This window comes from Prionailurus viverrinus, chromosome B2 (genome assembly GCF_022837055.1).
Source record: "Prionailurus viverrinus isolate Anna chromosome B2, UM_Priviv_1.0, whole genome shotgun sequence".
Taxonomy (NCBI): Eukaryota; Metazoa; Chordata; class Mammalia; order Carnivora; family Felidae; genus Prionailurus; species Prionailurus viverrinus.
In genome coordinates this window covers 2,785,967-2,808,016 of record NC_062565.1, presented here as the reverse complement: position 1 = coordinate 2,808,016, position 22,050 = coordinate 2,785,967, and the positions used below count along the sequence as shown (strand labels likewise).

Sequence of the window (22,050 nt, the reverse complement as noted above, 5' to 3'; positions counted from 1 at the left end):
CTGTGTCCATGGGTGACGGAGTGTATGAAGAGTAGGTCCCACATACTCTGAAGGGCGAGGGGCTGCGGCGAAGCCATAGTTGGTGTTTCCCCAGCACAGACCTAGCAAAACACTCGGGATTGTGCGTATCCCACAGTCAGTGACACACCGTGAGAGAGAAAACCAAAGATCTCTAATTTTGAATGAGGGTGTGTGTTTACTCGTGGTGGCAGAGACTTCACAGAACTCATTTATTATGAAGGGCAGTCTGGATATGCACGTTTGGATAAACAGTTTGCACAAAGCGACAACGGGAGAAGAAGCAGGCCGTGAACGAGACCCGGCTACGGGGACAGAATTTGCAGGGCGCGCACATTTGGAGTTAGTGATAGGTGTTGGTTGTGAGGGGGAGACCATTGCCTAACAATCTCCTACCCGCCTGGTGTCGTGATGAGACTATTTGCTGGCGTGGGCTCTTCCAGCCCGTAGCGGAACGTCTGCAGATTTCCAACCTCACTGCATGTAACACAGATGCCCAACCAGAAGTTAAGAAGAAGAAGAAGAAGAAGAAGAAGAAGAAGGCAGCCTATACACAACAGCACAAGAGCAAATGAAAAAAGGAAACTTGTACAAATAATGTAATTCGTAAAGAAATAGCTGTAGAGCAGGAGTTAGCCGTGCTGGATGAGAAAGAGGGAAGTCTGGCGTTCTGGGGGCGGCACAATGGCCCGATGAAGGCCCAGTGAGATTGTTACTATGGATTTCCCCTCAAGTTTTACCTCGAAATATGTTGAATCTGTAGATATCTTTACGATGTGATAATGAGTCTTAGGCACCCCTTACTTAGAGTCCCCTAATTTCAGATTTTCCACCTTTGGTTTCTGTATGTGTGTGTGTGTGTGTGTGTGTGTGTGTGTGTATTGTATGCACAAACTGGGTTCAGTGGCCATAGGGAGAGGGGAGGAGGACCCTTAGAATTATTTATTTCCCGTTTGAAATATTTAGCAAGTGCAAACATTCTTTTTAATGTGCACAGAAAAATAAATGTTATGTGAGTCGATTCTTGGTTTTTATTTAGAGTTGTTTCCCGGTCACGGCAGAGTACAGGGGCTTTGCTGTTTCCCTCCTGTGTTTCCGTCTCATGGTTCTTTCCCTCCTTAAAAAGAAACCCCATTAAGCCAGAAGGAAATTCTGTTCCTTCGTCCTGGCCCAGATGCAGGCGTGTGCGGACTTGCAGGGACTCACAGGGGGTACCCAGGGCAAAACTGGTCGGGGTCATTGAGGTGAACAGCACTTTCCAGGAAAAAAACAAAGCGAGACCAAAAGATCCGCAGGTTCCACCGAGACTTGAACTCGGATCGCTGGATTCAGAGTCCAGAGTGCTAACCATTACACCATGGAACCCCATGCGGGTGCTGGTCCCGGTAATCGTCTATGAAGAGTTTGAGTGACTCCACTGAGCGTTTAGTGGAGTTTGTGAGTCACGATTCTTCGTCCACGCTCGCGCATGACACTCTTAAAAACAAACCCCAGGAGATTTCATTTTTGTGTTATTTTATGTTCCGCCACCTAGACGGCCATAGAGTGCCCCTCCCCACCCCAGCCCCCAGAGGTCCTCACCCTGCCGGCTTCGGGAGGAAGAGGGAGCACCCGATCCGCAGCGGGGCTGGGCGGACGTCACAGTCACTGTACGCGGCGACGGTCCCCGAGAAGCGGCCCGCTGAGTCCCCGGACACACGGGGCACAGGCTTGGCGTCTCGCCTCCCGGCCCCGCGGTGTTTTCTCCTCGCAGATTGTTGATCATCGCGTCTCCTGCCTCCAGGAAGACACACCCAGGTGTCCGTTTCTGGCACGTTCACGGGAGAAAACCCGCGGGAGAAGCGTGTTGGCGAGAAAAAGGCGCAGGTGGGCTTGAGCGCACCTCGGCCACCTGCAGCCGTCGGCAAGGAGCGCGTGGGCCACGCGGCAAGTCACCGTCTACACCCGCCAAGTCACCGTCTACACCCGCCGCCTGACCCGAGAGGAGCGCGCCCGCGAAGGCTGCCGAACTCCATCCACGACGTTCTTTCCCGCTGCTCCGCACAGACCCTGTCTCGGGCCCCGCGCTCCCCTTCGGCTAAAGAACAGGCTTCTGGGCGCGGAATTTGTGCGGGCGGGACCCCGGGGGGTGCGGGACCCTGGGGGGGAGGGCGCGGGACCCCGGGGGGGTGCCGGCCGCCTGCCCCGCGCGTCCGAGGCCGCAGAACGACTTCTCATCGAAGAGAAGGAGCCTGGGCCCTGCGGCGCGGTGACTATCCGGGTGAAACCTGTCCGCGCTCAGGGCTGTGTCCGAGGCCAGCACCCGGGTCTCCGTGTCGCGCACCCCGGACACCCCCCGCCCCGGGCACTCGCCACGCGGAGGTGGCTCACGCGCCTCCCCTGCTAGCAGGGGCGAGCGAGGCCGGAAGGGCGGCCCGCCTCTCCTGCCAATGGTCTGTGATGCAAGACCAACCAAACTCAAGGAGCTTGCAAAACGCCAACTCCGTGCAAGCACCAGTTTCGCGCAAAGCCCTTAGAGAACTAGGACCCGGTTCCGCAATCTGGGTCCTGCTCACCCACACGTCTGCGGCCATCTCCCGCGCGGGAGGAAGGTGTCACCCTGCAGCTCACAGGAGCAGGTGCAGAAACATCGCCACAGAAAATAATCTTAAAGGAAATGTAGAGCTAAGCTTGCCAAATGCAGAGCGAAACCTCTCCTCCTTCTCAGGCTTGGGGGTTAGCCCACGTCCCCTGGAGAGTCACTTCTTGGTCCGGGGCCCATATATGTATATATCCGAAAAGCAGGAGTGAAGAACGGGGAAAAGAAGACATTAGAACAGGACCAAATCAAAGGATTGAAACAGAAAGATACGTTTTTTAAAGCTCTTATTGTAGAAAAAAAGTCATCAGCACCTTTCCCCAAGACCATTCAACGGTTTTATTGAGCTCTGGAAGATCAGGCGCTGGAGGTGTAGAGGTGAATAAGACAGGGGCTCTCTGCTGGGAAGGATGTTCCGTAACCGGGGATCAAGTGGAGAAGCGCTTGTAGCTGGCAGTGTAACGGCTCGGACAAGATGGGAAGCTCAAATACAAACAAAAATGGAAAATACTGGTTTGCACAAGAATTGATAACCTACTGTGCAGACCGACCGTCCATAGAGAAAGTGCACAGTAAGAGTTCAGCCCATGGGTCCCGCTTATAAAAGCAGAACGGTTTGTCTTTGGCAGCCACGAGACGGTAAAACAGAAAAGGGAAAATAAAGAGTAAGTTCCACAACGGACTTAGAATTTTGGCTCAAACGAGCCTCCGTGCTGTTCGCTTTCAGAGGCACGTACACGCACCGGGGTGTGAACAGGAAAACCCAACAAGGACAAAGCCAGCGAGCCCAGGAGCTCCCACTGTCATGAGGGAAAGAGGTGCCGAGCCCGCTCAGGGGAGATGCTTACACCGGTCAGAAAGAAGGCGCTGGGCCTCGTGGCCATCGAGAGGCATTTCGTGCATGTCTGAAAACAAGAAAACGAAGCTGGCAATTCCTTCTGTCTCTTTGTAATGGACTGTGAAATTACCAAGGAGACTTCCAGAACCTTTGTGGGTGAAGCACCCCATGGCGTAAGGAATGGAAGTGTCAGCCCGGCACACACAGAGGAACCTGGACACCAGCACCCCGCGAGTGCAGACCACAGACCACCCAGCGAGTTCACAAAATTACCCCAGTCTGTGCCCAAAACTAAGACCCCCCCCCCCCCCCGCGTCTAGGTTTTTCCTGCATCTCATAGAGCCCAACGGTAACTCTTAAGAAATGAAATCACTCCAGTAAAATCAAACATAAAGCTCCTAGAGAAACAGCCTCTTCAAGTTCAGGCTGCATGATTCATTAACCTCAAAACTGCAAATTAGGAGCCCAAGGTGCACCCAGGCCTGGAGCTAAGAAGCTCGTCAAACTGGTTCTGATTGTCTCCCTCGTCTCAGGGCGGTTATGGGATGTGGCTTCCTGACCAAGCTGATGTAGGAGACCAGAGTTACACAAATCTGGGTCAGGCCCTGGGGATAGGACCAGGTTCCTTTCTAGGCAGAGGAAGATCAGAATCTCTCCCGCAGCTCCTGCTCAACCTTTACCTTGAGTTTCGCATGAGAACAGTTATATCTGAATTACATTTTCCTCATTTCTTTTGGCAAAGGAAACATGTAAAAGTGTCTCTAATAAAGTGTCTCCTAAGTCTCAATAGATATGCTGAAGCTTGTAGGAACACATTTCCCCCCCCCCCCCTAGGCTTTCCTTGTTGCACTTGGAGGTAATGCCTTGTATTTCCAAGTCATAGCTATTTCATTAGCCATGCTTTATCCAGAGGTCTTGCTTCTGGAAGATTGAGAAATGGAGAAAAAATTCCAGGTAGTGACGGAAATAAAAAGAGACACCGACACAGCCACAGTCGTAGTGGGGTATTTTCACACAGTACACCTCTCTGAAAAGCTAATAGCAAACATAAACGGAAAAAGTAACCATAACTCATAATACTGTTATTCATATGACCATACAATATAGAGAGAACAGGGCACACATCAACTCCAGGACTCAAACTCTTTCAGACACAGATGAAATGGTCTCAAATTTGACATTTTACCGGGCCACAAAGCAAGGCTCCAAAACCATAACAGGGCTGGATACATGCTATTATTTCACGGCAAGAAAATTATACCAGAAATCAAAACCTGAAAATGAAATATTATATTTGTTTACAAAAGAGTAAATGTGCTTCTAAATAACCTGTGGTTCAAAGGATAGATCCCAAATGAAATTAGAAACTATTTTGAAATAAATGATAAAAACAGTGCATATCTGAACACATACTGTGCAGCTAGAAGTGTATATAAAGAGACCCCCTTGTGTACATATGTATAAATAAAATAAACACTTAAAGGTAATGATCTAAGCATTCAGCACATGAAACTGGGAATCAACCACTAATTTCTTTCCAAAGAAGCTTCAGGGAAGGAAATAATGAAGCAAAGAGCAGACAACGCAATAGAAAGTAAGTACAAAATGGGGACACTCAACAAAGCCAACAAAAGTGGTAATCTTTTTTTTTTTCTTTTTTTGATATTTTTCTTGTGAGAAAATACACACAACATAAAAACTGACCGTTTTACCATTTCTCAGTGCACAGTTCAGTAGCATCACGCACGTTCACCTTGTCCTGCAGCCCTTCCCACGTCTCTCCTGAACTTTATGCACCTTTTCTGAAGCTGAAATTCTGTACCCACTAGTCAATACTTCCCTATATCCCCCTCCGCCCGGGCCCTGGAAACCACCGCATCACTTTCTGTCTATATGCGTTCACTCTAGGTATCTCATGGAAGTGGAATCAGTTTTTGTCCTTTTGTGGCACATTTCACTCAGCACGGTGTCTCCAAGCTCCATCCGTGTTGACGAGTGCATCAGAATGTCATTCCTTTCTCAGGCTGGATAATACCCCATCACATGCATAGACCCCATTTTGTTTAAGCACTCGCCCACTGATGGACACTTGAGCTGTTTCTACCTTTTGACTGTTGTGAATAATGAGTGTACAAATATCTGTTCGAGACTATGCTTTCGATTCTTTTGGGTGCATGCACAGAAGTACAATTGCTGGGTCATATGGCCATCGTATTTTCAACTTTTTTCAGCCTCGTTGAGATCTAACTGACACCTGACGCTGTGTGAGTTTAAGGACAAGGCAGAATAATTTGATATGTATGTGGTTGATATGTACGTATTACCTCACAGAGTTTCAATTTTGTATTGATTGTGTGATTTATTTCAGAAATGCAATCTGATTTAACATTCAAAACGCAATCTATAAAAGTAAATCTTTTGCATCGATAATATTAATAAGTAAAAGAATAATTATACAGTCATCAAAATACACGTGTAGAAAGGGTTTGACAAAATACAGTCCCTGTTCATGTTTTTAACTTAAAAAAGCTTCTGTTTTTAATGGTTACAGATACATAGCAAGTTGCAAATATAGTACAGAGAGGTTCCATGTACCCCATGGTTCCTTCACCCATTTCCCTGATGGGTTACTTGTGACATAATCAAAGTACCATATTAAAAGCAGGAGGGGCGCCTGGGTGGCGCAGTCGGTTAAGCGTCCGACTTCAGCCAGGTCACGATCTCGCGGTCCGTGAGTTCGAGCCCCGCGTCAGGCTCTGGGCTGATGGCTCAGAGCCTGGAGCCTGTTTCAGATTCTGTGTCTCCCTCTCTCTCTGCCCCTCCCCCGTTCATGCTCTGTCTCTCTCTGTCCCAAAAATAAAAATAAAAACGTTGAAAAAAAAATAAAAGCAGGAGATTAATATTGGCTCAGTGTTTGTATGTAATCCTGTCTCTGGTGAAAGCAGCCAATCTCAAAACGTTACATACCGTGCGCATTCCTGCACCAGATACACCACAGAACATCGCTGGGATCATCTCCACCCGCCCCTTCCAATCACGCTCACACCCTGTTCCCACCATCCGGAAACCTCTGGCAACCGCTACTCTGTTCTAATCTCTACAATTTTGTCACTCGGTAGAGTCACGTAGTTGGAATCATGCACTGGGCGACCCATCAGGATTACTTCTTCACTGAGCCTAGTGCCCCCCTGAACGGCTTCCAAACTGTTGATTCGTCACTAGTGCCCTCCACTCTTTCCTGCCTAGAGTTCCTATCGACACACTTTGTGTCGTCACGCACCTGCTGAAGGACACTTTGGTGGTGTTCAGTTTTCGGCTGTTGCAAAGAAGACCCCTGTGGTCCTTCATCTGTAGGTTTTTGTGCAAACACAAGTTTCCATCTTTCGGAATGAGAGTGCAGTGGACGAATCATACAGCATTTTCCTGTTTTATTTTATAAGAAACTGCCATCTTGCATTTCCACCCGTATAAAAATCGTGTTCAATTTCTATCACATTCTCAGAAAGGCCAAACTACAGGGACAGAAAACGTGTGTGCGTATGGGCTGTTGCCTGCGGGGCTGGGAGGTGTCTACAAAGGGGAACACAAGGCAGTTTCTGGATTGATAAAACCGCCTGGATCCTGATTACGGTAGCTGATTACACAAACGTGTGCATATGCTTTCAAAAAGTCCATTTTACTCTTCAATAAATTTTTAAAGTATCATAAATATAGCCTCTTGTGGCAGACTAAATACCCTTCACCCAGTGGTCTCTTTGAGAAATAGCTTACTTCGAGCAGAGTTCGGGGGAGAGAAAATTCGAAAGTACCCTTAGCTTTTGCACGTCGCCGGGCACAGGCCTGTTGGCGCGAACTTTCTGCGGCAAGGAGCGTACCGACTCCGGTTTTTTCCGGGCGGCACTTGGGGAGGGCGGAGGCGGTGGGTTTTCGCCAGGCCCGAGACGCGTCCGCGCCAGGAACGCGCACCCCCTGCAGGTGGGATCAGACTGGGGAGAACGGTGAGAGCGGCCTCTCCGCGAATCGCGGGGCAAAAGCTCACTCGTAGTCGGCAGGATTCGAACCTGCGCGGGGAGACCCCAATGGATTTCTAGTCCATCGCCTTAACCACTCGGCCACGACTACAGGCACGAGCCGGCCTTCTTCAAATTCTAGGAGGAAACGTGGTAGGTTTACAGGTAGGATGCCTGTGTAGACAAAAGCGTGTTTAGGAAGCTGGGCAAGGTGCAGGGAGAGAGACGCGACGCTGAAAACCGCCCTGGGTCCCCTCACTCGGGGTCCCCAAGCTCCGAGGCTGACACCTAACAACTCGTCTCGCGGCGTTCGGGAAAGTGCTTGGCAAATACCAATGCGCTATCACTTTCCACGCGGATTAGAAGAAACCTATAGGTATAGACGGTCCAGGAGTTTCATTTCCCCTGAGATCCTGGCTGCTTTCTGAAGCTGGTGTGGTTTGGTTTTTGCCAGTGCAAAATGTAACCAACACGACAGTTTCCTGCTCTCCTGTTCACTTTTGCAACGCACTGCTTCCTTCGGCAGGATTTCCAGATGCTCCACAGGGACGATTCAGAACAAAACGCTTGAGTGTGGGTGCCAGGTAGATCGGTCCCCATTTTATGACCAGTGGGTAAGAGGCGACAGCTGAAGGATTTGATGCGTCTTGAGAAAGCTGAGGTAACTGCTTGGATTTAATACATTGTATTTAATCAGAAGTAACAACGTGTTCTTTAAATAGAGTTCAATTCAGATGCCACTGGGAATCTGAGAGGGCTAGATCTAATCAAAGATAAAATATTTTCCTTCTATTTACATCCAGAAAAGATAAACTGTGCTGTCGCTAATAACCAGAAGGCATATGGTCATGGTAAGTAAGCACGCATCACTGGCAATCTTGGGAAAATTCCCAGCTATTTGCTTTAAAAGACTGTGAGACATATTTTCCATCTTTATTTTCTGCGTCTCCCCATAAGAATATTGGGGGAGGGGTGTGGCAGACCGTTGTCTTGAACTTTCCTAAAACATTTTTTAAAGTCTCAATTTTTTAGGGGCGCCTGGGTGGCTCGGTCGGTTAAGCGTCCGGCTTCAGCTCAGGTCATGATCTCACAGTCTGTGAGTTCGAGCCCCGCGTTGGGCTCTGTGCTGACAGCTCAGAGCCTGGAGCCTGCTTTCAGATTCTGTGTCTCCCTCTCTCTCTGCCCCTCCCCTGCTCATGCTCTGTCTCTCTCTGTCTCAAAAATAAATAAAAACATTTAAAAAAACTTAAAAAAAATAAAGTCTCAATTTTTTGTTATTAATATAATAACCCCCAAAGAGTCCTTCACCAAAGTATGCACACAAAATAATTCTTAAGGTCTAATTCAATCAGCAGGTCAGAGAGGTAGAGAGGCCCCCAGGAATTCAATTAGTCAAGAACAAACTCAGAAATAGTGACCCGCATTGGAAAAGACAGATGATTGAACTGAGAACTGCTGGGGAACATTCAACACCAAAGTCCTCGAGTCTATACTTAGAGTTCCTCTTTTGGTGCCCAGAAAAATAGATGTTTCTCTTCCTTGATTGGAAAATCTGTGATGTATGGAAACCAATTTGACAATAAATTTCGTATTAAAAATAAATAAATAAACAAGAAAAAAAAAAAAGGAAATCTGTGATGGCTGTCTCACACGGGGTGAGGGAGGTGGAGAAAACAACCCACAAGCTTACCTCCCAGAAACCAGCAGGACTTGGGTATAACTTCTTTCCCTCACCCCCAACCCCAGTCCTTCCCTTTCTTTCTTTCTCTTTCTTTCTTTCTTTCTTTCTTTCTTCTTTCTTTTTTCCTTTTCTTTCTTTCTTTCTTTCTTTCTTTCCTCTTTTTCTTTTCTTTTTTTTCTTTTCTTTCTTTCTTTCTTTCTTTCTTTCTTTCTTTCTTTTCTTTCTTTCTTTCTCTGTAACACAAGGGGGAAAGTTTATTAAAGTGAAAAGTGCACTCTTGAGATATGAGATGGGGTGAGCTTAAGAGAGAGAGAGCTTGGCCCCCTCCCCCACTACTTTGAATGCAAAAAAAAAAAAAGTGAATAGTTGAAGTCCCCCAGAACTTAAATGCAGACAAAACCCAGCAGGAATACGTAAGCAGTTGAAAAGTTGGGTTATGACTCCTGTGGTAAGAACCACAGACCACGCACCATGGGGAGTGGTGGGTGCATCTCACGAGGAAGAGCCTATTAGAAAGTTCAAGTTCCTACAGGGTTGAGTCTTGCGTGAGGTGATTTGGGGGAGGATTTCAAGAGGAGGGCTTTTCTTTTTTTTTTTTTCCCAACGTTTATTTTATTTTTGGGACAGAGAGAGACAGAGCATGAATGGGGGAGGAGCAGAGAGAGAGGGAGACACAGAATCGGAAACAGGCTCCAGGCTCTGAGCCATCAGCCCAGAGCCTGACGCGGGGCTCGAACTCACGGACCGCGAGATCGTGACCTGGCTGAAGTCGGACGCTTAACCGACTGCGCCACCCAGGCGCCCCCTGAGGAGGGCTTTTCTGGATTGGATGCTGTCCGGAAGCAGGGAGCGATTCTGTGATAGCTTGAAACATCCCATCCTGAAGGAAGAGTAGAGCAAAGCTGAAACTATGATTACTAGAGAAGCTGTGGTTACTCATATTGGACAAGTTGGGGTGACTTGGGGCCATTTTTGTGGCTTCACAATATTTTTGTTTCTGTTTTTGTTTTGTGTGTGTGAGTGCGCTCAGACACAACTACAGAGTGATCTCATTTTCATCTTGCTCCGTCAAGGTCACTGAGTGGTCCCGTCTGGCACCTGTGTTTGGCCAAGCTGTCTGTGCGCAGCAGGAGAGTGCCCAGGCCCGGCCGGTGACTCCGGGTCACCTCCCCATGACGGGTGCCGCTTTTCTCTGTCTCACAGTTTTCTAAGTCACGAGTTTCGTCGAGTATCACATCACAAACGCTTTTTGCAGGAACTCCCCAGATGTCATCGTAGTGGCTTGGTGATGTTTCGCTCTTCGGATGAGGCCGGAAAGAATTCGATATTCAATATTCTGCTTTTGCGCACAAAACGTTCTTCTTCAGGTGGGGCTCGTTCCGCGGGACAGTGTCCTGCAAAACGGGTGACCGATTCAAGCGTTATCAAGCTTAAATCAGCCGAAACGCGTGTCCCGGGTGCTGCGCTCGCGGGCAGAACACGACCCTGTGCGAACACGAAGGCAGCGCAGAGGCAGGAGCCCTGGGCGTCGATCGCCACACGAGTGTCCCGGACAAGGGCTGGAGGACACCTTTGCCTTGGAATCTGAAAATCGGACGCATCTGTTACTTGCTCGCGCCCCCGCAAGGGCCCTTCTGTTCCCAGGATTGCGAGCCTGAACCCGGAGCCTGGAAAGGACGCCGCTGGACACCCTGCTCGAGGGAACCACATGCGCCCCCGAGCCCAGAACCGCCCCGTCTGTAATACGGCTCAATTCTGCCCAGGACTCACGAGTTCCTGCCTGGCGTTTCCGCTGTGTGCGCCACCGCGAGGCGCGCAGTGCGGCTCCTTGGACACCGTGTCCTCCGGCTTTGCGCGTCTGCCTCTGGGCCGCAGCCTCCCCGACGCCGAGGCGCCTCCTGGACCCGGGCTCGCATCCCGAGGGGAGGCCGGAGGCGTGGACGCTCCTGAGCCGGTGGCGGCCGTCCCGGGGTCCCCCCTGCAGCTGTGAGGAGGCTGCCCAGCTCCCCACGGCCTCAGCCGGCACCCCCCCAAGTGTCCCTGGGCCCAGGGCAGCCAGTGTGATGCCCTCTAAGGAGCCCCAGTTAGGTGTCAGCTGTGAGGGTCACGCACGTGGGTCCCCTCCCTGGCCGCTCCCCCCCCCCTGCTTTGGCGCCCCGGTTCCAGCCCCCCTGCCTGCCGTGCTCCAGATCTAGAAGTGACCCCACGTGTCCTCGCAGGTCAGCGGCGGGAGAATGCACCATGGGCAAGCTCCGACTCACCAGCCTCGATTGGTTCTGGATTTACTAGGGGCGCATTCTTTAATCTGTGAGGAAGACGCCTTGCCTCAGCCAGGAAATGGTTGCAAAACTTGGTGTGTGCCCATGTCCCCCACACCAGGCCTCTGTCACACTCACTGCCAGCACACCTTGGCCCAGTGGCCAGCCGCCTGCCTACCACACGCTCACATTAGGAGTTATCATTCCACTAGCTATGAGGGCGGCTAGACGGCATGCAATTCTGCTGACTGGCTGTGGAGGGGTGAGCCGGGGCGAGCGATCCAGCACCCAAGATGTTTACTGAGGGTGTGGGGATCAGGGGTTCAGGGAAGGTAGCCCGAACGTCTGCTGTCGGGAAAGGGCTGAGGATGACTATGCGCGCGACCAACGGCATCAGCCTTTCCAGAGCTCAGGTCCGGGAGGGTGGATCACCCATCGTGGATAACGGGGACATGAGCAGGGGTGGCTGTAAAGTCTGTGTATCTTAAAGATGCCCGTTGTCATTCATTCCGTCATCACAGCCGTCTAGAAGCAGCACACCAAGTTTCTGAGCCACCGGGGAAAAAAAAAAAAAAAGAATATCCTTCCCTGTGAACGGGGATGACGGGGTTTCGTCCTGGCCCCCGCCCAGTGCCTCCCTCCATTCACAGGCTCAGCAATCGTAGGAGAGGGAATTCTCCGACCGGAGCAAACTCTGCTGTCACTCACAATCTGTGGTCTGAGACAGATGGGTTTCCAGGAGACCCTAGTTCGCCCAGGATGGACAGCACAGGTCGGAAGACACAGGGGGAGCCCGTCACAGCTGTGCCAAACATCACAGGGTCTTTCCCCGCACTTCGCTGTTGGGATTTCACGTGACATATACGGGAAAGGCCCACAAAGTATTTGGAGAACGTGGGTGCATCGCGTAGCCCACGATGGATAAGTGGCCTAGATGTTTAGGCACCGTCTCTGCATGAGATTGTTTACTTGAAAACGCGTTCTCAGATGGGGTGTTAAGACTGCTGAGGCAAGAGGGATTAAGATAAGGTCCGGAAGACTATTTCATTCCACAGACCACTAATTTGGGGGCTTGCTGCAGATTTGTGCCACACGAGCAGCTGGGAATATTTAACTGCTCTGCAGTCTACGCGTCTTATTTTCTGCGAAGGAGCCCTTGCAACTGAGCATTCTGTTGATGGCAGACACAAACTAACGACAAATATATTTTTACCGCTGTCCACCCGGAAAGACTTCCTTTCATTTGAAAACTTTAACATTCTCTGCGAAGCACAGCGTGTGGGTTTAAGTATCTAATTAAGTAGCCTAAGGCGTGCTTAGTTAGATCTCCGGATTCCCGGATCCCATCTTCCCAACTGACCTGTGCTTCGTGCCCATCTCGGATACTCCACGGTCAGAAAAGAATTTCATCTTGTAAGCTGACACGCAGGAATGACCCTCAGGAAATAGGACGACCCATCTCCTCTGGCGCTGAGAACGTTCCACCCGGCTTAGCCTCCCGCTCGCGTCCAACACTCTCGTCCTGTCCGCTTTGCACTTTCGCGGACGCTGGGTTGGGAGCTCGGGTTTTGGCCTGCAAGCCTCGGAGCTCGTTTTGTGCTTTCCGGGTGCGGCCCGGACGTGGGGGTGGGGCTGGGGCTGGGGACTGACGACCCCCGCGTGCGCGCGCGTGCAGGGCCCTGGGGCCCCTGACCTCCACGTGTGCGCGCTCCGCCTGCAGGTCGGGGCTGGACCCCCGCTGTCCGGGTCGCCGCACATCACGTCGTGGCCCATTGGGAACAGCTGAGATGTCCCCTCTTCTTCCGATAGCCCCCTCCCGATGCGCAGATCACGGCAGCGCGCGCGTTCGCGCCCGCAGATCCCGGACTGGCCGCACCTGTAACCCGCCCAACCCACTGGACCGAGGGTCGCCGAAGGAGCGGGGGCGGCTGGACCGCCCGGTCGCACCGCAGAGAGGCAGCAAAGAAAACTGCCGACTTGGGAACCTGCAGTATTTCCCAAGCTGCCTGGATGCGCTCAAAGCACCGCGGGCTTGCGTGGCGGTGCGGTGCTTTGCTCCGCGAGTCCCGGGACCAGGCCGCGCGCGGAAGCCACCGTCCTGGTCAACAGCACAGGTGCCAGGAAGCGCCTCCCCGACCGGGGCCGGAGGGGACGGGGTGAGGGGGGCGAGGAGGAGAGAGGGGGGCGGGGACGGGTTAGCCCCGGCTGCCCAGGCCACGTGCCGGGAGTCCCCCCAGTTCTGTATTCGCGGAGCCAGCGGCCGGGAGCACATCCGTGCATCATGCGGCTGAAATGACATCTGTGTTTGTGTATTTATTTGTTTGATTATTTATTTACTTTTTCCTTTACATCCCAGTCGGTTAGCATATAGTGCAACAATGGTTTCAGGGGTAGATTCCAGTGATTCATCCCCTCTGTGTAACACCCAGTGCTCATCCCAACAAACGTCCTCCCTTATGCCCCTTACCCATTTAGCCCACCCCCCACCCACAATCCCTCCAGTAACCATCTGTTCTCCATATTTAGGAGTCTCTTATGTTTTGTCCCCCCTCCCTGTTTTTATATTATTTTTGCTTCCCTTCCCTTGTGTTCACCTGCTCTGTGTCTTCAAGTCCTCAGATGAGTGAAGTCATGATGTATGTCCTTCTCTGACTAACTTCGCTTAGCATAATACCGTCCAGTTCCGTCCACAGAGTTGCAAATGGCCTGGGGTTTTGAGCTTTGATCAAACTGTTCCTCATCTCGTAGAGACAGATGAGAATGGTCGCTGGAAGGATCAGAAACACCCGCGTCGGGTACTGTGTGTCCCTCGCACTGTCTTGTTTTTGTGTTTCTTGCACTTTTCTTGGTGACTGGAACGGAATAAATATCCAGAAAAATACTTTATTGCTGACCAAATGCACAGTAGACGACCTTAGGGCTCGGGCCCAGCACACCTCCCTGCAGGCTCTGTGGCGCAATGGATAGCGCATTGGACTTCTAGCGCGGGCGGTGAAGGAATTCAAAGGTTGCGGGTTCGAGTCCCGCCAGAGTCGGAAGTGTTTTGCCACTCAGTGGCCACTTGGTTTCAACTTTGTGGTGTTGGGTCCCCGCAGCTTCGTCATGAGCAATCCCACTCGTGTCTAGAGGGGCTCAGTGACCAAACAGAGCGAAAGGGAATGAACCCTTGTAGCGAAGGTTCAACATTTGCATAAATGCTGCTATTTCTCTGTCATGAGAAACGTCTTCCAACGTGCTGTTTTCCCGGTCTTGGCTGGAGGGTCGCGGGTGGGGGTTCCACGCTGCTCCTTCCAGAACATTGAAGTCGCGGGGGGTTTGCAGCTGCTGACGTGCAGCGCGGGTCTGCACTCCCCCTTCCCCCACGGCGCCCCCAAAGCGCTCCTTGGAAGCACCCAAGTTCCAGCTCCGGAAACTTAACCAAAATTCAGTTTGCTTTTAAATGAATGGTGGGTGAGATCAGTAGCAATTATCCCCTTCCCCCCTTAACTGTGGAAATGGAGATAGAGCCGAAAAATACACCTGCTCTCCATCCTCGAACACTACTTCCTTCGTTCTCTCCACTGGCGCTTAGTTTCGAGTATCCTTCCAGAAGTTATACATGCATGTGTATGTTATATAAACATATATTATACAATATATCTATGTTATATAAGATTTATATATTTATATATAGCCATATGGATCTCTGTGCCCGTCTTTCGTGTGTAATATCATCTCACATATGCAGTGTTGTTGTGTTCTTTATATAAGCTATGTAATATTCCATAGCAGGGGTGTACAATTGTATCGTAAACACCTCACATCTTAAGTCCAGGTTGCAAGGCATCGCATGGCCAGCCCTCCCCTTACTGAAGGCCCCCGGGGGGGGGGTGGTCTTGTGTTTGCCATTAGGGAAACAGGACCACAGACCCACTGAATTCCCAGCAAAGCCTGCATCTGACATGCTTCCGTGCGCTGAAAAGGGAGAACTGGTTGACCTCTACCTTTGCTTGTTGAGCATGGGGTCATTTATCTTCCAATAAAGCATTTTCTTGAACCACCTCTTGTGACATGGTGGGTTTTCTGCTCTTCAACTTGCACAACAATTTGGCCATGATGCGCGTTTCACTGCCGTCAGCCAGGGTAATAATTAACCTCCTACAGAATAGTGCCAATTACACACTCCTCATACCATGATATACATCGCATGTCCAGCAGGCCAGGCAATGAAATGAGGTGGTAGTTTCACAGCCTCTGACCCCTATTCATTCCTGCATAGATTTCTCAGTAAATTACCATGTTCTTACTATAGCTGCAATGCCACTTTTGTCTAATATTAAATCCACACATGGATGATTTCTGAATTCTCCATGCCATTGCCTGTTTTATCTTTTAATCCCTGCACCAAAATGCATGCCCTTAATTAAATGAGTTTTCTACTAAGTCTTGATACTTAGAATGCTAAATACCACTGTCTTTTTCTTCTTTAAAAGTCTCCTGACCAGCACAGTCACAGACTCACCTTTTCTCTTTGCCTTCCCTCAAGGATCTCAGTCCTACACTTCCTGCTTCCTGACATCTTTTCTCTAATGGTTATTTCATAGATTTATTTCCTGGTTTTCTAATTTTTGTATAGCCAGAGGACAACTCCCCTAGTGGTTAATCCTTCATGGGTGGAAGTAAAATTTTCATTAAAAAAATAATAACACACCACAGAGATCACCAATTACTTTCACCATTTCATAGTACTTTTCTTAGATTTTTAGATTATTTGATCTATGCATGGAGCTGTTTAAGGACCCTCTTAATCAATTGATTGATTTTTTATCTGCATATTCTATTCCCTGTATCTTTTTTCTTCATAGGAAACCATTTTAATGTATTAACTGTTTACATTGCTATTACATTAAAACATTACATGTTTTCTTACAGAATATGTAATATTTTGTGCATATCTTTTCCATATGACAAAATCGTACTTGGTATACATATCATTCCACTTCGGACTTTTTCTTTTTTTATAAATTGGGATTTGAAAAAAATGTTTATTTATTTTTGGGAGGGAGACAGAATGTGAGCCGGGTAGGGGCAGAGAGAGAGGGAGACACAAAATCTGAAGCAGGCTCCAGGCTCTGAGCTGTCAGCATAGAGCCCGATGCAGGTCTTGAACTCACAAACTGCGATATCATGACCTGAGCTGAAGTCAGAAACTTAACCAACTGAGCTACCCAGGCACCCCTGACTTTTTTCCATAACCATCATTACTTTCTTTATACATGATTTAAATGCTGAGCAATATCTCATAGGGTGTATCTACCATATTTTACCTTTTAAAAAAATGCTTCTAAGAAGGTCCCATTTTAGTTCCTGAGGCAAACATACTCATTCGCATCCATTTGAAAGGCATCTACCGTATACCATCCAGATGTGCTGGTCTGTAAGTTACATTTCAAATACATAGTACTAAGTGAAAGAAATACGGTCACTGCTGACGGTCCTGACTTCCCTTCCAGTATATCATATTTGTGTTTGGCTATATAATAATACATTTCATATAAAATCATAACGAGATTACTAAATGAAGGTCCAACTGTCAAGAAGCAGGCTTAGAAACTGGCTTGGGTCGGATGGTGCAGTGGTGTGAATGTGTGTGAGGGAAGGAAATATTCAAGGTAGATCCTATCTTACTACATAAATAAATACATTGTCAGTAAACTTACAAGATCGGGGGTTCAAAAAACAATAAAATGAGAACATTTGCTGTAGATGGGACTTGGTGAAACAAATCAATGGATACATTTCCTCACAGGTCATTGACATGCTCTCCAAGCTTCTCGGTGTCTTTCTTGTAAAATGCCTATTTCATAAACAGCAAATGATTGGATCTTCTCTTTTTTCCAGTCTGACCATTTCTTGATTTCAGAGTGGGATTTTAAACTCACCGAGGATGTTGTAGAAATATCGCTGGTACCTGTTGAACGTGAGACTGGGTTCTACGTGTGTCTCTCGCGACGTGCGGATGTAGTAAGGCAGAGACCAGGACTGGAGAAAGCGTTCTCAGGCTCCTGATATTCAGTCATTGATTCATAGACAGAAAGTCAAAGGGCTCCCAGGGGGAGTTTTTCTCACTGTTAGTGAGGCCAAAAATAATACTTCAAGCTAAGGAAGTGTAAGAATTTCTGAAAGTTTGGCACCCTTATGTTTGACAGTTTCATTTATTCTCTCTGTCTTACCTGGGGAAAAAAAGGATGATACGGGCAATGGAGAATCTGAGTAAGCATTAATATCCTACAAAGCTCTTTAGTAACAATTCTGGGTAATTGAGTGTACATCACTAAATAAGTAATACAGATTTTGCCAGGTGGGAAATAAGAGTCAAACAACATTTTGTGCTTCTGCTAAAATTGTGACTTTTTGACAAGAGAAAGCTTTGTTCCACATGAAAATTGTTTTTGTTTTTTTTTTAAGATTTTATTTTTTAAAGTAATCTCTACACCCAACATGGGGCTTGAACTCACGACCCCAAGATCAAGACTTACATGCTCTTCTGACTGAGCCAGCCAGGCTCCCCATATGAAAATTGCTTTTATATACATTTTTATACACATTTCATATAACACACACACACTTTTATATACATTGGTTTTATAAACATTTTTATATCTCCTTTGGTACAATGGAATAAAATTAATTTTTGAATGTGTAAAGGGGTCTGGAGGCTTGACCCCAGTGTCTTTATCGTTTTGAGGGGATTACAGACTAGGTAGGTCAGATAAGCATCAGAAACATCCTCGGCTTTACCTTTAACATTTTTGTATGAATCCTCATTTAAGAGTGTAGTCGATTTTTTTTTGGAATAGCAGTGAGACTCCAGCTCCAGCTAACGTATGGGTTAATCAGCACGAGCAGAACGGATGGTAGGTAAGTGGGATCCTTCCTTATTGTATAACTCTGACATGGAGTTAAATTTCTGACATGGAGTTAAATATTCCCCTGTGAGTAGGAACTTATCATAAACACTGAGGACCTCTGTTTTAATCGTGAAGTGTATGTACTATAATTGTCCCCGACTGACTGATAATCACTTTATACACAATTTTTATACCTATCTTTATGTTTGAACATGACTACGTTTTCTATAAGCTGAGAAATAAAAGATCATTGATATGTATTTATATTTATGTATTTTACTTTATTTTTATGAAATAAAAATACACCCTCATACACAATTAACCCAGGAAGACTGTTCTCTTTTCAGTGTTAGTCTTTTTTTTTTTTTTAATCCTAAGTTCGGTAAATAGAGAATTCTCACAATACTTCTGAGTCCAAGTCTGAAAAATGACAAAGCAAACCTAATTATTTCTATCATTCTTCCTTTTTAAAGTGGAAGAGCAAATCTTTCTGTCAGTTGGAGGCCATTCTAGAGAACCTGAAGGAGTTAGGCACAAAAGACATCTTCGGGGTTTTTACTATTCTGAAGTTAGGCCCTACATTTGTGAAAATCAAGTCAAGAGGAATTGTCATGGGAGACAAAACATGAATACAAGTCAGAATTGTGTAAAAATGAGGCATAGTTGTTGTTTTTTTTAAAACAGATAACATGTAAATCCACAGCAATAATAACAAGACTATTGGGAACTTAAAAATATGTAGATTGTCCTCAAATTATTTAAAAATATACCAGGAGTACAAAGAGGCAACAGACTATTTCGGCGATTCAGAAAGAACTTCGGTTAACTTGGTACAAATAACTTGATAATTTTGCAGGAAAAAAATCAAATTTTGCTCTTTTGCACGTATTTTCATCCCACAATTGTATATTCTTTTCCTACAAATAAATCAATTAAAAATGACTATCTCATATTTTGATCATTTGTATACTGTTTTTCATTTTTTTAAAAAAATTTAAATGTTTATTTACTACCGAGGGACAGAGGGACACAGAGTGTGAGCAGGGGAGGAGCAGAGAGAGAGGGAGACACAGGATCTGAAGCAGGCTCCAGGCTCGGAGCTGTCAGCACAGAGCCCGACGTGGGGCTCGAACTCACAAACTGTGTGAGTTCACGACCTGAGCTGAAGTCAGCCGCCTGACCAACTGAGTCACCCAGGCGCCCCTGTATACTGCCTTTTAAATGAACCTTACTATATCTCTATATGTATGTATTTAAATATACACACATACAGCATCAGATGTATCTGCGGACATTACCGGGGGTCCACGGAGGGTGGCACCGGGTGCCAATCACCCCTGGTTGAGAATCACTGTTCTAACCCTTTTGCCTCTCATGTCTCGCTGATCTGATGCCACAGAATACATCACATCCAGACGCTTCACGCCACAGCCCACGCCCTGACCATCAGGGAGAAGTGATGGGGAGAAGGTGTGCAGGGGAGGAAAGAGGAAGGTCGGAGAAGAAAAAGAGGCTGAGGCGAGGGCAGTGGGGAGGAGGGACACGCAGGAGAAGGGTGGAGGGGTGGAGGGTGCCCCTGCCCCTGCCCCTCACAGAGCAGTTCAGATACTGGAGGCAGGAACTTAGAACCCTCACCTCATCCATGTTGTAAGACCTACATTTTAATACTGATGTATTACTGAGATTCCACACAGAAGGAGAAAGAAAGAAACAGAAAGGAGGGACGAAGGAAGCACCGGCAGAGGAGAAAGACATGCAAGCCCACCGACTTAAAAAGGGTGAAGTGCGGGCAGCAACAGGGAGAAAGAGGAAGATCCGCTCTTGCTGCCTAAAACGGCGGTTACGTAAAGTTGCAGACTTTGACACTAAAACGGGAGCGTGTCAGAAGTGGGATTCGAACCCACGCCTCCATGCGGAGACCAGAAGCCCCGAGCGCGGGAAGCGAAGCTTGAGTCTGGCGCCTTAGACCACTCGGCCATCCTGACACCCGCGAAGGGCGGGCCGCTAACCGGCTTGTAAACGCACCAGAGGGAACGGGACTCCGCGCAGCGAGCGCCAGCCCAGTGCGCCTGCGCGATGCCGGAGGCGAAAGGCGAGTTTGCCGGAAGCCGGGGGCTGAGGCGCGCGGAGCCGGAGCCGGGACCCGGGGACACCCGGGGACACCCGGGGGGACCCGGGGGGACCCGGGGGACGCCTCCGCCCCGCCGGGTGGGGGTGAGGAAAGCGCGGGCCGCAGAGCCCTCCCCACCCCCCCGGCTTCCCGCGGGGCTCACGCCCCTCCCCCCACGGTTAAGTTCAGAAGGTAACAGGTGCCGCGAGACCCGGAGAGCAGGGCTTAGCGCCCCCTGCCCCGGCCCACCTGGAAGTGTCCTCCTAAGAGTAAGCGGCGGCTGGATTGTTTTTTCGGTCAAGTCGAAATGATTAAATGTTATTCCCCCAGGCATAGGTTTGTCGCGTTAGTTTTAATGCCTGAAATTCGGTGTCGTTTCTGTAACAAAATAGCACGTACACACGACTTCGTAGCAGTTGGCATCGTGGGTACTGCATGAACTTGACGCATGATTTTCCTCATATTTGGTCAAAGTGGCATTTGTCTTCATGAATTGAAAAGCCCAAACATTATGCCTTAAATTAATGATAACGGAAGTATTGACTCGAAGTAGGTGAGTAGTCCGGGGCTGGCGCTGCCGCCTCCTTTGGGTGGGTGGGAATTTGTCCCCCCGCCCCCCCACTCCGGTCTCTCTGCAGGTGCTCGCGAGCCGCTAAATCACGAACCACGAGCACTGTTTCCTCACCCGCCGCTCCCTCCTGTCTTGGGATGAGTTGGGGCTCGCGATGCAACGTGAGGGACAAAGCTGGAGGCGGCCCTGCACCCCCCCCCGGCCCCAAAGAACACAGACCCTCCATTTCCGAAACTACGGGGACAGTCCCGCAGGGGACAGCCAGGCTTAATCCCCCTGCGTTGTGTCAGGGTCAAACCCTCCTCCTCTCCATCTTCCCTGCGTTCTCTTGAGGATGCCCTTCAGTCGTTCCAGTTCCTAAAAAGCCTCGTCCCGGTTTCCCCCACCGGCAGGGGAAGGAGCCCGCGCGTCCGCTCTGCAAGCACCTGAGGAGGAAATAGTGTGTCCGAGGGTCCTTCTGCCCCAAACCGCGAGTCCCCTTCGGCAATAATTGGGTCCAGGAAGAACCTTCACTCTCCCTGTAGCTGTGCGCGTTAACCGGCTCTTTAGAGAATGTCCAGGGTGGCGGTTACGCGGTCTGCTTAAGGATGAGATGACCCGGGTCGCTGAGCCACACTTTGGGGGGCCCTGGTAGTTCCTGGAACCTTAGATCACTTCTCTTCCTGGTAGTTCGAATTCTTCACGGAATTTAGTTATTTATAAGACAAGTTAGCCCCGCATTCCCATGGCCTGGGTAGCTCAGTCGGTAGAGCATCAGACTTTTAATCTGAGGGTCCAGGGTTCAAGTCCCTGTTCAGGCGGCAGTTGGACTTTTTTCCCCCCAGCCACATGTGGAAGAGGAACCTGCACGTGGTCCACATGAACTCGTTGTCTTTGCCCACGTGAAGGCCCAATCTAGCCTCATTTAATTATTCCTTCTAAGAGCGAACTAAGCCACTCCTAGATTTTGCAAGGGAATGTAGAATTGTGGGCGATAGGAAGAAAGACAACAAAAAACTTTTGAGTGGATTGCTATGAGATGTGCCCTTTTAAAATTCCCTTGCACAACGTGGGGGTGACTGTCTAGAAGGCGGGGTGCAGTTTGATTAGATCCTGC

General features: G+C 48.8%; 5 non-coding genes across 5 annotated transcripts; 2 read left to right on the top strand and 3 right to left on the bottom strand.

The window, feature by feature from the left end:
- Positions 1 to 1,311: 1,311 nt before the first annotated feature.
- TRNAQ-CUG (transfer RNA glutamine (anticodon CUG)) lies at positions 1,312 to 1,383 on the bottom strand. Its single transcript has one exon. It is a non-coding gene; the product is annotated as a tRNA-Gln (tRNA).
- A 6,091-nt stretch (positions 1,384 to 7,474) lies between these two features.
- Positions 7,475 to 7,556, bottom strand: TRNAS-AGA (transfer RNA serine (anticodon AGA)). The gene has a single exon. It is a non-coding gene; the product is annotated as a tRNA-Ser (tRNA).
- A 6,772-nt stretch (positions 7,557 to 14,328) lies between these two features.
- Positions 14,329 to 14,418, top strand: TRNAR-UCU (transfer RNA arginine (anticodon UCU)). Its single transcript is given in 2 exon segments — positions 14,329 to 14,365; positions 14,383 to 14,418. It is a non-coding gene; the product is annotated as a tRNA-Arg (tRNA).
- Positions 14,419 to 20,152: 5,734 nt separating this feature from the next.
- Positions 20,153 to 20,258, bottom strand: TRNAL-CAA (transfer RNA leucine (anticodon CAA)). Its single transcript has 2 exons — positions 20,221 to 20,258; positions 20,153 to 20,198 (listed from the first exon to the last, which is right to left on the bottom strand). It is a non-coding gene; the product is annotated as a tRNA-Leu (tRNA).
- Positions 20,259 to 21,681: 1,423 nt separating this feature from the next.
- On the top strand, positions 21,682 to 21,754 carry TRNAK-UUU (transfer RNA lysine (anticodon UUU)). Its single transcript has one exon. It is a non-coding gene; the product is annotated as a tRNA-Lys (tRNA).
- Positions 21,755 to 22,050: the final 296 nt, after the last annotated feature.